Genomic DNA, 14,077 nt, shown 5'->3' with positions numbered 1-14,077 from the left:
TATTTATATTATTACAAAACGATTGTAACATAGGGAGATTGTGGCAATGGCAGCCAACACAGATTGAAACATGTGGTACAGATTGTAACACGTTTTTTAAGAGTGATTATTATTATCTATCTTCAATAATGTCTGAAAATGTAACATTTAAATAGTACTTTATTCTTATACTCAATAAATATAAAAATCATTATATATGTGATAAATGTTATATATAGTGTGTATACTTAGGTATACACATAACACCTATATATATATATATATATATATATATATATATATATATATATATATATATATATATATATATATATATATATATATATATATATATATATATATATATATATATATACAGTATTGGACAAAACATTTGCAACCAACATCGAACAATGCTAAAAAGTGTTCCTAATTTTACATGTCTTCAAAATGAAACGAACTATACTACCACAGCAAAGAGTTCAGGAGTCTGGAGTCATAGCATGCCATGACATGAGCAATCAGCTGACAGGTGACAGCACACAGGCAGAATTTCGTTGACAAGTGCCATTTTGCAGTGGACAAAACAAGTGCAACTATTTTGGTTTGTTTCATTTTCTTAAGTCTAGTTGACACGTTGACACGGCAACGTCACGGAAGTTTTTTAATAATTAAAGGAAGTATCCAGAAGTTTCCAAAAGCATGCAGAAGCTTCCAGAAGCTTCCAGAAGAAGCATCTGGAAGCATCCAGTAGCATCCAGAAATATCCAGAAACATTCAGAAGCATCCAGACGCATCCAGAAGCATCGAAAAGAAGCATCTAGAATCTTCCAGAACAGGTTCACACAGGTTCAGTTTACTATATAAGAGACATGTAAATTGACATGTAATTCAGTCAGTATATAGAAGTCAATCAGTCAGTATTCTCAAGACAGTTTATCGAAGTGAGTTTTATCAAAGTATTTTATCGAAGAACATCAATACAAGAAGTGAAATACAACAAGTGTTTCATTACATCAATACAGTCCACATCCAACCAAGACGTTGTGTTCCACAGAGCATTATTGTATCATCACAAGGTAAATGTAACACGGTAAGCCTTGAGAAGCGTGATTATTAAATTAAGTGCAAAAATGGCTCCCGACAGTCTTGGATTGGAACTAAGAAAGAAAATTATTGGCGATTACATAAGTGGAATGTCACAAAAAAGTATTTGTGATAAATATCGCATGAAAAATTGACCGTATCAAGACTATGTTCCAAATATCGTTCTATGGGGAAGTTGGTAGCAGATAACAAAGGTGGAAGACCGCGTTCCACCACTTCTAGAGAAGATTCTATGATAGCCAGATCTGTCAAGAAGGATCCCATGATATCATCAGTCGAGATACAAAAGCAATTAGAGCTGCCTGTATCGGACCGAACAATCAGACGACGTGCTGTTGAAGCCGGATTGTTTTCTTGACGCCCTGCAAAGAAACTGCTGATTTCACTAAAAAACCAGAAGAAAAGACTCCTGTTTGCTACATCTCATACTGACTGGAATGTGCAGAAATGGAGAACTGCCCTGTTCAGTGATGAATCGAAGTTCAACATCATTGGGAGCGATGGCATTTGCCGTGTACGTTGACCGGCCGGAAAACGCCTCGATTTACGTTACTGCCATAAGACCGTGAAGCATGGTGGAGGCAATGTAATGGTCTGGGGGTGTTTTTCTGCAAACGGTCTAGGTCCAATACATCAAAACGATGGAATAATGGACCGTTTCATGTATAAAAATATCCTGAAAGATGTTATGTTACCTCATGCTGAATGGAATATGCCAATAAAATGGGTTTTTCAGCAAGACAACGATCCGAAACGCACTGCAAAAGTAGTCAAGCAGTGATTTTAAGACAACCACCTATCGGTGATGGATTGGCCGCCTCAATCTCCGGATCTCAACCCTATCGAGAACCTGTGGGAGATCGTCAACCGCAGAATTATTCGTGAAAGTGTTCATAATAAGGATCGACTGTTTGAACAAATCCAAAAGGCCTGGGCAGCGATTCCACAAAGTTTCGTTGATCACCTGATCGAATCTATGCCTCAAAGATGCAAGGCTGTGATCGACAACAAAGGATTCGCCACGAAATATTGATAGCGAAATACAGCTTGGTCAACATTTTGTTGAGTTGCACTTGTTTTGTCCAGAAGGAAATCAACTTTTTTTAATACTTTTGATTAATTTATTAATTTTCGTGTACAAATAAATGATTTTTGTGATGAATAAAACTTGAAGAACTTTGTCTCTAAACAGTTACACAGTTATTTCTCTAAATTGAAAAAATGCAGCACTTTTATATAAAGAAACTAAATTAGCATTATTTGGTTGCACTCGTTTTGTCCGATACTGTATATAGTCACCTATGATATAAAATAATTAAATTATGAAATTAGAGTAAATTGCATTACACTTATAGTTTTGCTTACTTAGCCTGTTTATTTTTTAAAGATGTGGCAAAAGAAAAACCTGCTCTAAATTGGCAAACCATAAATCAAAATGTGACACTAAACGTGCCTTTAGTGAGTCATTTTGAAACACTTCACCTGTTCAGCAACAATTGCTTTCAGATAATTTGCTACAAAGTATTAAAGTCTTTTCCCAACTGAACGCAGCTAAAGGTTAGTAATTTTCTCATTATATTGACAAATACTACAGTTAGTGAAAATTATATAGACTTTTTCTTATCTATCTGATAATACATATACATTTATTTTTATATAAAATATATATATTTATGTATATATATTATATATACATAAATATTTTATTAGTTCAGGGTGTTAGCTCGCCCAATGGTGCTGCGTATAACGCGAAATTTCCAATGGGCTCAATGACTTTTTTTTTTTTTTTAGAGTGTTTTTTTGAGTTTTTTAGGACCTTTTCTAGAAAATTCCCAACATTTTCTAGAACAACAACAATAAAAATTTCCAAAATGGCAAAAACGCGGTATAAAATTTATTTCTAGCTAACGCCCTGTAGTTCTATAATTTTTTAAACAATTTTCAGTTCTTTTTTGTAGTATCACAGACAAATCAACTGAATGATGATATTGTGACCCTAAAAAAAGATAAAGAAGCTATTCAACAAAGTATTGATGCTGCCATATCTGAACAGGCAGAAATTGAAAATGAGTTTAAATGCCCAGTATGAAGAAGTTACTGATTGAACAAAAGCAATATGCAAGAACTAAACGGTCAAATAACCCTACAACTGACTTTATGATTAATGATGCAGCATGTTCAGCAAAATATCGAAGATGAGCTGAGTCACAAAACATTATGAAGTTTATTAATGGAGGCAACTATGGAGCTATTTATGGTGTGTGGGATCTTATATGTAGTATTACCTCAGTAAAATTAATGGAGCAGTTCTTTGTGAATTACAAAAGAGGAAATTTCCTTGAAAATTTATATGGATCAATTTCAAACAATTATATGATACCTAAAGCTGGTATTAACAAAGCAGTTGCTTTAAAATATGCTACTTATTTATCTCGACAATACAACATGATATGCAAAGTTCAGAAATACATATTTTCTGATATTTGAAATATTTCTTCTGTAAATTCAGTTCAATATGGTGATATCAACTTTGAATTGAACATGTCAAGTGTTTCAAATGAAACTGTTGAAAAGTTTGTAAAGTCATTGGACATCGGTGAAATCCATCAAGTTTCAGGTTATAGTGGAGTATCAACAACAGCTGATTTAAATTTAAAAGTTAAAACTTTAAATGATAATCTTGTTTGGTTTAATGGAAACATTAACCATTTTGTTGTTGAATTTTCTGATGATGGAGCTCTAGAGTCTAAAGAAAAAACTATGACAATCGGGACTTTATCGATGTGGAATTTTGTTAGACGTATCCGCAGTAGGGAGTTTATTTTTCCACTACATATGATAACAGCTAGTGAAAAAGATAAAGTATGAGAGTTATTGTAGAAGCAACATTCGAAAGAAATGGAATTAATTGAAGGCAATGTACTCAACATCAACAACATTAAAACAAGTTTTGAATTTGAGCCATTGGCTGATATTTCATGGTTGTGTTTTGTTGCACAATGTGTTACCTACAAGTGCAACATATCCTTCACCTTTTGCAAACGTGTATAAGAGTGAATTATAAACGTGCATAAGAGTGAAACAACGTAATAAAACCATTGGAGGGATGCCGAGGCCACGTGGCAGGTACCTACCATAGAATCACGAATTTAGGAATTAGCAATGCTAAAGGAGTTTGAGAACACATAAAATGTGATTGCTTCAGAATTAGCAAAATGCAATGAAAAGTTAAATTTTATGGCAGAAAATGGAATTCGACAACTTGGGGAACCACATATTGGAAAATTTGCTTATTCCATTCGTCCAGAACCACTTCATTTAGAGATAAATAATTGGCAACACGTTCTTGACTTAATTTATAAAGAATCAGTGCGTCATGGAGTTTTTGAGCAATTTATAAGTTCCTTAAGTAACCCTCCTAAAGAAGAAGATGAGTTAGGGTGCGATTTAAAGTTTCTAGCAAAGAATATTAGAGAACATTATCAAAATGAAAGTAAACAAATGAACAAATTAGAAACAAGGCTGATAGGAGCTCAAGCGGTTTCTTTAGCCCAATATAGTTTTCGCCTTGTTGACAGTTTACAGATTGCCAGCGAAGGTAATATTCAAAAACTTAAAAGAGTTGCATTACCTAGAGTTACTTAAAAGAGTTACTTAAACTTAAAAGAGTTGCATTACCTAGATTGCCAGCGAAGGTAATATTCAAAAACTTAAAAGAGTTGCATTAGCTAAAGTATGTGAATCTTTGCGTGATGCTGGGGTTATGATTAACAAGTATAATATTACATCAGAAAATTACTCAGCAGATGTTGCTAAGTATTGCAGCAGGTATTTTAATTTGTTTTCATTGTTTTTTCCAGAAAGCTGCCAAAGTATTGTATGGACAGTGGGGTATTTTGTACCATACCATGCAATGGATTTATATACAAAATATGTTGGTTATGGAGTTTTATCGATGTAGGGTTAAGAATCAAAATATTCATCTTTAAAGCAACAACTGAAAAATAACAGTAATCGATCAGTTTCTTGTGACAAACAAGGTAAATGGCATCAGCTGATGAGATCTAGTTTTGTGAGAAGCTTTTATCTTCCTTATCATTTTCCTATGAACATATCTTATCACTCAAACTACAAATCAAGAGTACCAGCTAACTTAGATAGTGAATCAATATGCCATTGTTCACGATAACTTGTAACAGAGCAACTTTGTGATTGTTGCATATTTGCAGTTCCATTGATGCAATGTGTCGAAAAAAGTGAATTAACTGAAGACATTTTGGCTATTTTAAAACCATACCAATGTCAAGTTTGCATTAAACGATTTGGTGACAATAACAAACTTTTACAACACTTAACATCCCACGCACAAAATCAAATTATCAATATTATTCCTAGAGAACTTTCTTTAAAACAATTAAAGGATGAATTAAGACTACGCAGTAAAAGTACTAGTGGAAACAAGGCGGAGTTAATTAGGAGATTAGAGGGTTTTTTAACTAAATAGATAAACCTATATATACAAATAGGTATGCGATCATTATATGTATATTTTTATTCTGTTTTTACCTCTGACATGGTGTCGGCACACCCATAAGTTATTATATATCAATGTATATTAAATACAATTGTCCCTTGAGTTCAAATATTTAGGCCTTAGCTTATTTTTAAGTTACTGTTTAAGCTACCAGCAGTGGAACTAGGGATTTTCTACAGTGCATATAACATGTGATTTTCTACAGTGTATATAACATGTGATTTTACTGATTAGACCTACCAAACCTGTATTTTACGGGGCAACAACTAGTTATATGTATATTAGGGTTCTGTTTGTTATATTCAATATCAAACGCCCCTTCCAAGAGATCAGAAAGTGTTGATTTCTTATTGAGACATGACATGACACTAAGAGTGCGCAATAATCAATTTCTTCCAAATACTACTTATAATCTTCTTTTGAAACTATTAAGTTTTACTTAAAGTAGTGTTCAACCCCAAGTCCGTTTTTTAACGAAGCCTGACTCTAAGTGAAATATCACCCTGAGTACGGTTTTTCTTTAAAACTTGGGGTAGGTCAACTTTTATTTGGGGTGAGTTCTTAGTATTTTTATTTTATGCGTTATTTATAATTTTGTTTAATGTGAATTTTCTAATTATTTTTATTCTTAGCGTATTAATTTTTAATTGTTATATATTTTAAAATATTATACTTTCTATAAAAACAAATTGTTATTTTGGATTGTATTTTTTAACAATATTTATAAATTTAAAGATTCAGTTAATTTAACTTAACTTAAGATTTAAAGATTCAGTATCAAACCGTATCAAAATATTTCAAAATACTATTAAGATTGTTAGGTCAAGACATGTTTGCAATTCTATGTCAGTTAATTTTCTAATATAATATTTATTCAAGATTATGTATATACAAGTTTTAAATGTGTGTATGTTAGTGTTAATTAAATGTGTTAATGTTATGTTAGTTAAATGTGTTTATGTCTTTAAATTTAAAGTTAAATTTTCTTTGTAGTGATGCTATGTGAGTCAAGCTACTAAAAGCTAACCTGCGCTTTTAGAAATGATTTCAATAGTTTAACCTCTGTCAGATGTTAATCTTTAAAATCATAAACAAAGAGTTCAGGTTAATAAAAAACTGGAGAAAAATTTAATCAAGATTCAAGCAACTTAATTTGATGGTAATTTTATCAATTTAAAAAACTTTAAACTATTTTTTATTTGCATTTGCACTTTTATGTATATTTGTTTAAATTTCTTTGACATTTTCTATTATGGAATTTATTATTATTATTGTTTGTTTACTTTTACATACTAGTTTACAGTTCATTGTTATAACAACTATATATGTAACACAGTGGATCGTATTGTTATAATTTATTCAGGTTTTTACATGTTTTTTTTTTTAAAGTGTTATGGTTTGATTATTTCACAAATATTTAACATAATTTCAGACAAATCTGCACTTAACTATTTTACTGTAACCAAATCTGATCATGCTAAACCAGGGCCGTCGACACGGCCTTTTAAGTGGGGGGGGGGGGCAACTCATCAACTTCTAGAAAAGCACTAGATTTCTAAAAAAAGGCAACGAATTTAATGAGGTTTAAAGGCGTCAAAGGTAATACAAAGAATGTGTTAATTATCTAGATAATAACAAACTACCATGATATATCATTCCTAGTTATCGTGGCAACCATTTTCACATTTTCTATACCCTTCATTTTTCATACCAGTTTCATTTATCAAACACTGTAGTAATTCAAGTCTGTCAGATGTTAATCTTTAAAACCATAAACTAAGAGTTTATATTTCATAATATTTATATATTATTCAAGAGTGCATGTTTCATAATATTTATATAATAATTATAATCATAAACTAAGAGTTTATTCAGGAGCCTAGTTTTACGATCTTTAACAAATTTATGCTCCATTGATGAAAAGCTTATACAAATAATTTCTGTTTGTCTTATCGCTGTAAAAGATTTTGTACTAATAAGATTTGTACTGAATATACGATATATTTTTTCATTACTGTTACAGCACTCTTAAAGAAGCAACTGGAAGTAGACGATTTTTCAGTATAGATAAATTATTTGTGATGTCAAAGCTTTTTTTTAAACGGAATAAAATAAAATACCGTATACTGTGCCTAAGACAATTTTTTCCCGATTCCAATACCAAGGAAAAGTCCCGATACTCGATGTCGATACTTAGAAAATAATATATACTAGAGCTGTGCCTAATTATTCATAAAAAAAAAAATTAAACTGTGATGTGACAAGGAGGGGGGGGGGAGAAATTTATTACTATGTGATTAAGGGGGGAGGGGGGTCTAAAAAGTCGGTTTTTGGCGTCACGCAATTTGCGAACGACCCCTTATTATATACATTTAAACATTTTATTTTAATTTCTATTAGCGATCTTTGCAATCCGTAAATTTTTTTAAAAAAATCAGTAATTATGATGTTTATATTTGAGAGGTAGGGGGGCTTTTTTTTAATTTTTTTTCCTACGCATTTTAAATAAAAAATATTTTTACATTTGCATTTATTTTTTAAAGAAAGATTACTTTAAAGTTTTCAACCAAGATTTTTTTTCTGTTGTCTGAAATTTTAGCCGATGATCTACAACAACGAATAAATTAGCTTGGCTATCTTCTTCGTTTCTGAAAGTTTCAATGAAGTCTTGACCAAGTTTAATAGTACGTTCTGCACTATCATTTACAACAAGAAGACCAGTGACATAATTCTTAAATCTAATATAACCCGAAAATTTTTCCCAGTTCGATGAACTGATTTTAAGCCATTCTGTATCATGTAATGTCATTTTTAATAAATCAAATAAAAACCAGCTTTCAGGACCAATAAAATCTTCAGTATTTTTTGCTATATTTTTTTTTATTGTCAGTAAAAATTTCAGAATTCAGTTTCCCCATCTTATAAATGGTGGGCTTCGCGGTTTGAGCTAATTTTTGTAGCTGATCTACAGGTAAACATTTATCAGAAGACACGTAACCACAAATCTTTCATTTAAATACCAATTGTGCTTTTTAAGTGATTTCAGTACGGCTTCTGCTGGTTTAAAACTGAATTCAGAATATTGTATCATTTCGTTAATAGCTTTTAGATTTAAGGAAGGTGCTATGGGATAGGAGCTTTAATAAACCATGGATCATAAAATAGTTCTGTAAATGAAGCAATTTCATAAATCAGTTTTCCCTCTTGCAATGATATTATGTTAGGACATAAGTTACTGAATTGTGGCTAAAGAAGATCATATGTAATAATAAACTACCTATCCCATAAACCTGGCATGATGCGAAGCCATTGGAAATCTAAATTGAAATTTTGTTACTTTGCCACCTAACCAAAGAACTGCTAATTGTTTAAAATACTGGTAGTCATTTCTTGGAAATATATCATTATCTAGGCAATTTTGAAGGAATGTTAATGATTCAGAAGCCTAAATTAAAAAAAACTTTATTATTAAAACTTATAATTAAACACATTAATCTAAATAGGCCAATTAAACCAACCTGCTTTTCCAAAAAAGATACAATTTTTTTTTCTGAGTCAAATCTCTTTAGGTTATCATAATTTATCTTCTTTTCAAAAATCGATTTCCAATTACCCTTCAGCCTATCAAATAACTCAGTCTTTGGTCCACTTGTTTTACCACCAGTAAGAACATTTGAAAAGTATAAAATATATTTATTTCAAATCATTTAAATAAATTTTATTAATAAAGCATTTAATTCATCAAGAAATATTCATAATTAAATAATTAAATAAATATAAAAATATTGTATGATTTTTTCAATATTTACTTTTATATGTAATTCATAAACGTGATGACGACAAGCCATCCAAATTAAAGCTTTTCCTCTCCACTGCTCTCCACTCCAATTAGAGTACAGACTCCTTTTAGCCAACAGTATTTGTAACTGTGGTGTCAAAGGACAGACAATCAACATAGTCAATTAGCTTCCAGTCTTGTAAAGTTTTTTTGATTACTTTCCCAAGAGACTCAGCATTGGCATCTTTCACAAATAAAATGCCCAAAAGTTGGGATTCTGAGAGATCTGGTGAACTGATTAGTACAGCTACTCTTTCAACTTTTTCTTTACCAAGTTCTTTCATTTCTAACATAATTTTTGAGTCAAAATGCGCATTAAGACTTTTACCCTTAGCCAATGTAATAAAGTTGTCTTTAATATTACAGGCAGTTTTTCTTATACTTAATTTTTTCTGCCTCAAAATACTTCGTATTGAAATAAAAAAATCATCTGTCGTTCCAGAACTATTATTTATAAGAGAAGCAAGAGTTGCACTCAGTGCAGTCGAACTTATTCCATATCGTGATGCTGCTGGAGTTAAATCTTTTCCTATATTTTTTGGAACAATAAGAGGGACAACATTAAATTTTTTAATTTTTCTAGATGGCTGTAGATACTCTTCATCTTGGTTATCATCTAAAGCATTTTAAAATTTTGTTGTGTTTTCATATTTCTCAGTAACTAACTCTTTCTGTTTTCTTACGGACTCTTTTGTTCTTTGATTTTTTATTTTCATTTTTCTTTTTGTTTTGTCTTTTACAAATTTTTGTGAAATTTTATCTTTACCTAACATTTTCTGTACACGCGCTCCTTTCTGGTTGTTAAGAAAATCTGCATCTTCTCTTCTAGTTTTTATATCTTTACTTTTATCTTTCATAATAATACCTTCACAATTCTTTTGACCAACATTAAATACCTCCTCTAGCATTCTAGAAAACTGTTCTCTTTTTAAAACTAAATTTGTACTTAAACGGTTCCTGTGTTTGTTTAAATCTTTTCTCTTCTTTTCTTTTCTAAGTCAACAATCTTGTCTCTAAAACAAATGTAGAAGAATGCACTTAAATAAATGTAATTTATTATAAATATATAAAATTGTATGACTTTATAATTGTTACTTATATAACATAAATTTGAAATTGGATTAAACTAAAAATTAAAATTATTTTAATTTTATAAAAACCTGATATGCTTGTCAGTATAGAAGGAATTCCTGCTTTTTGTCATACTTTCTTTACCTCATAAACAACGCATTGTAGAAAACTACCTATTTCAGCACATTGTGCAGTAAAGAAATCACCAAGAGCGCAGGAAGCTATACTAACTGAGGAAATGTTTGGAAAATCAGCTCTTAGTATCTCTGCAATGGTAATATTGCAATACAGTTTTTTTAGTTGGCAATTGTGAATTAGGTATTGTTCCAATTCTTTTTCCAACAAGAAAAGCTTCACGATGAGATATTTTTCCGAAACTATTGCTTGTTGACATTATTTTTATTTACACTAAGATAAAAATTTTAAAAATTACCGATTTTTTTAACTTAACCCTCCCCCCCCCTACCTCTCAAATGTAAACATGTATTTAAATGGGTATGGCTGACCATTTCCATCATTTTTTGCAATAAATACAAAGCATAATCTAAAAATAGATATATCAGGCTACAAAAATAACCCTTAAAATATCTTTAAAATATTTTTAAGTGACCCTGCCCCCCTTATTATTTACAAACATAATAAATGTACTAATTTTCGGACTGCTGGGACCAACCATAGGGGGACCTATAAAAAAAAGTTACAATTTTTTAATACACATATCAAAAGGAACCAGAAAAATTATTATAGTATTTTTTTTATTGACTTTGGGGTTTTATGCCCCACCCTAATATCTGTCATATATATATATATATATATATATATATATATATATATATATATATATATATATTAGGGTGGGATGAAACCTAAAAATAAAAAAGTGTCCCTCTAATTACTTGGCTTTTGATGCAAAATGAAGATTTATGAAAAAAAAATCATGTGGTCACCAGTTTTGGCCGACCCACCAAAGGTTCAATTTAGTGATCAGACATTGGTGGCCCCCAGACCGTTTCTAAGACCTATTCAACAGGGGCAACCAACCACAAGTCATTTTGACTGATTGCTCCCCCCCCCTGAGTTAGTTTCAGTAATAGTCCAGTAATAGTCCAACCACTAAATCAAGCTATTCTTACTTGAGGTTATATAAAAGACCCCAGAAACAAAGGATCAGTGGTTCAAACCCATCTCTGGGCAAATTTTGCAATATCGGTTAGGAAGAAGGCGTGAACTTTGTGTTAAATGCTCTTTTATTTAGGTGCCCAAAGAAGTCCTTAGGTTTTTATCACAGTGCACCATGGATCACGAGGGGCATTCTTAAATCCTCAAAAAAAAAACAACGTTTATATAACAAGTTTCTTAAAAAAAAAACTCTTAAAAATGAAACTAATTACAAAACCTATAAACGACTATATGAATCAGTTTTAAAACGCTCAAAGAAACATTACTATTCGGAACAATTATTTAAACACAAAAATGATTCGAAAAAAACATGGCAAATTATAAAGGAGGTAATCGGTAAAAAACGTTTATACGGTAATTTACTTCCGAAAAATCTTAAAGTTAATAACAATTGTATTGTAAATAAATCCTTAGTGGCCGAAACACTTAATCAGTTTTTTGAAAATATAGGTCCAATTTTATCATCAAATATAGCAACTTCTAAAATACACTTTAAGTCTTACGTAACCTCAAACAACATTAGTGTTATGTCTAATCTTAAACTTACGGAAAATGAATTATTAGACGCAGTCTCTTTGTTAAAGCCCAAAAAAAGTGTAGGTTTCGATTCTATGAGTAGTAATGTCGTTATTAAATCGATAAAATACATCACAATTCACTTATTACATATTTTTAATTTATCTTTAAAACATGGTGTTTTTCCAAAAAACCTAAAAATTGCAAAAATCATTCCAATTTTAAAATCAGGCGATCCTTCTGAAGTTGCAAATTCTCGTCCAATCTCAATTCTTAATTGTTTTTCTAAAATATTAGAGCGAGTTATGTATAATAAGCTTTATTCTTTTTTAAATATAAATAATATTCTTTACCATAAACAATTTGGATTCAAATCTGGCCATTCCACCGATCATGCAATCATTCACCTTCTTCAGGACATATTTAAATCGTTTGATGAAGGCAAGTATACCCTTGGTCTTTTTATCGATTTAAGTAAAGCTTTCGATACAGTCAATCATCAAATCCTTCTATCGAAACTCAAAAGTTATGGTATAAAAAATACTAACTTGTCTTGGTTCGAGAGTTATTTGACTAGTAGGAAGCAGTATATAGTTTATGATGAAGGAAAAACTAATTATGAGACAATTACATGTGGTGTTCCTCAAGGATCAATTTTAAGGCCACTTCTATTTCTTGTTTATATAAACGATTTAAATAAATTTTCTAACATTTTAAATACAATTTTATTTGCAGATGATACCAGCTTGTTTTATTCCAATAAAGATATCAATATATTATTCCAAACATTAAACAAAGAACTAGACAAACTAACCCAATGGTTTAAATCAAACAAGTTATCTTTGAATATTACTAAAACAAAATACACTTTATTCCATCGCCTACATAAAAAATCAGATATTCCCTTAGAACTTCCGGACCTTTTTATTGACAATCAATTAATAAAGAGAGAGCAATCAATAAAGTTTTTAGGCGTGTTTCTAGACGAAAATGTAACCTGGAGGGAACATATAGGTGTAGTTGAAGATAAAATACCAAAAAATTTCTCTATTGTAAACCGAGGACCAAAGTTGTGGAACATAATATTAAATAATGAAGTAAAAACTAATTACTTTCTAAACCAATTCAAAACAAAACTTAAGCAATTACTTTTGTTAGCTGAAAATAAATTAAATTTTTTCTAATAAAACTTCTTTATATTAGAAATCAATAATTAATAGTTAATTATTTAATTACTTTAGATTATTAATACATAATTAATCAATAATTGTACGTATATTTTTATCATTTTAAATGATAATCTTCTTTTTGAGAAATTTATTTTTTATTTTTGCGTTATTTATTAATCTTTTACTTTTATTTTATACTGTTTATTTGCTTTTACTTAATTGGCAATGAAAAGTATTATAAATATAATTAAATAAGTTAAACTATAAAATGCTCTACCAATAAAATGTTTTTATATAAAATCATATCTTCTTATTTTTCAAACCAATTCTTAAATGTTATTTTTGTCATTTAATATTTTAATAAATTTTGTTTCTTTTATTTTACAAAGCAATTGTTATATCTTATTTTTTGAAAAACTATAGATTTTAAACGATATGCGATATATTTAAATTTTCTTTTATAATATATATCAGAGATATATACATTGAAACTATATTTTATTGTCAAACTATATTTTGTCTAGTAATGACGCATTTTTTGGGGCTTAATGATAAGACTAAATTTGTCTTCTTCTAGCTCCGGTCATGAAATTATTTTTTTATAAGTTACGACTGTATATTTTTTTTATCGGCAAAGTGTAAATAAAAAAAATAAAAAATAAAAAAATAAATAAATAAAAAAAA

Source organism: Hydra vulgaris, chromosome 01 (assembly GCF_038396675.1).
Source record: "Hydra vulgaris chromosome 01, alternate assembly HydraT2T_AEP".
NCBI classification, from domain to species: domain Eukaryota; kingdom Metazoa; phylum Cnidaria; class Hydrozoa; order Anthoathecata; family Hydridae; genus Hydra; species Hydra vulgaris.
Note: the sequence above shows the minus strand (reverse complement) of the source record.